This window comes from Pongo pygmaeus, chromosome 19 (genome assembly GCF_028885625.2).
Source record: "Pongo pygmaeus isolate AG05252 chromosome 19, NHGRI_mPonPyg2-v2.0_pri, whole genome shotgun sequence".
Taxonomy (NCBI): Eukaryota; Metazoa; Chordata; class Mammalia; order Primates; family Hominidae; genus Pongo; species Pongo pygmaeus.
Genome location: NC_072392.2, coordinates 79890716 through 79892523, shown reverse-complemented (window position 1 = coordinate 79892523; position 1808 = coordinate 79890716).

Sequence of the window (1808 nt, the reverse complement as noted above, 5' to 3'; positions counted from 1 at the left end):
TTTCCTCTGCAGACTTATTTCCTCTTTTGCTCCTAAAAACATTAGTATTTGCCTTCCCTTAACCCTTTCTCCTCTCACCCTGTGCAGTTTCTGAGGAGCATTTCTAAAAAATTATCAATCTTCTGTTTATACTTCTTCATTTGGGGAAGTACCTCAGCATCTACCCGTAATTATCTGTGTCTCAGTTATGTCCAGTCTACAGTAAATGTTCTCATTCTGTGGCCACTCAGGTCTTTAAAAAAATAATCTTTAGGGCCGGGTGCGGTGGCTCACGCGTGTAATCCCAGCGGTTTGGGAGGCTGAGGCAGGCGGATCACGAGATCAGGAGATCGAGACCAACCTGGCTAACACGGTGAAACCCCGTCTCTACTAAAAATACAAAAAACAAAATTAGCGGGGCGTGGTGGCAGGCGCCTGTAGTCCCAGCTACTCGGGAGGCTGAGGCAGGAGAATGGCGTGAACCCGGGAGGCGGAGCTTGCAGTGAGCCGAGATCGCGCCACTGCACTCCAGCCTGGGTGACAGAGCGAGACTCTGCCTCAAAAAAAAAAAAGAAAAAAAAAATCTTTACTTAGAATCTTATCAAGAGTTTTGTGAAAACTCACATAAATTATATTCACATATTTATTTTCTCAGAGAATTTGGGTGAACTGGTGTGGAGTCATTCCCACTTTTAGAATCCATGTTGTCTTTTCCTCAGAAGGTTATTCATGCTGATATGTCTTCTGAGCCCATCTTTATTAGAGATTTGCTAGTTTGGGCAGTTTGAAGTTGCAGCCTACTTGAGTGGATGGGAGTTACTTTGATGACAGCATTGTTTTGTTCATTTTTGTTCAGCACATATTTGTTGAGTACCTAATATGCCAGAAGTTGAGCAAGGAAAATGTTGATAAAGGAAAAGTGGATTCTATCCTCCTGGGATTTAGAGAAGGTCACTCGTATGACCGCCAGCTAATATGTTCTGCCCTGCAGTTTAATAATTTATACTTAAATGCCTTGAAAACACAGAGAAGGGGCCGATCGTGGTGGCTCACACCTGAAATCCCAGCACTTTGGGAGGCCGAGGTGGGTGGATCACTTGAGGTCAGGAGTTTGAGACCAGCCTGGGCAACACAGTGAAACTCCATCTCTACTAAAAATACAAAAATTAGCCGGATGTGGTAGCGCACGCCTGTAATCCCAGCTACTTGGGAGGCTGAGGTGGGAGAATCTCTCGAACCCGGGCAACAGGGCTTGCAGTGAGCCGAGATGGTGCCACTGCACTCCAGCCTGGGCAACAGAGCGAGACTGTCTCAAAAAGCAAACAAACAAAAAAAACCCATAGAGACTATTTTGGGTCTTCATGACTGCCTGACATCTGACATATCAGTTTGAGGAATTTAGTGTATTTAATGCTGAATTTTATTCACTATTAGTGATTTGTATGTTTTAAAGAGTAATTTATTTAAAGAGTATGTTTTAAAGAGTAATTTAGATAGCTTTTTCCCCTCTATCTTCCCCAGTAAATATTGAAGCAAATAAGAATTATATATATTGGCTATCTTGCTTTTTATCCACTGTTTATATCCTGTTTATCAAGTGACCCATCCAGTTTTATTTGGCATCTAGCTTTTTATATATTTAAACTGTCTCTGGGGTCACTTTGCATTTTCTTTTTTTTCTTTTTTTTGAGACGGAGTCTTGCTCTGTCACCAGGCTGGAGTGCAGTGGTGCAATCTCAGCTCACTGCAACCTCTGCCTCCCAGGTTCAAGTGATTCTCCTGCCTCAGCCTCCGAAGCAGCTGTGAGTGCAGGCATGCACCACTACGCC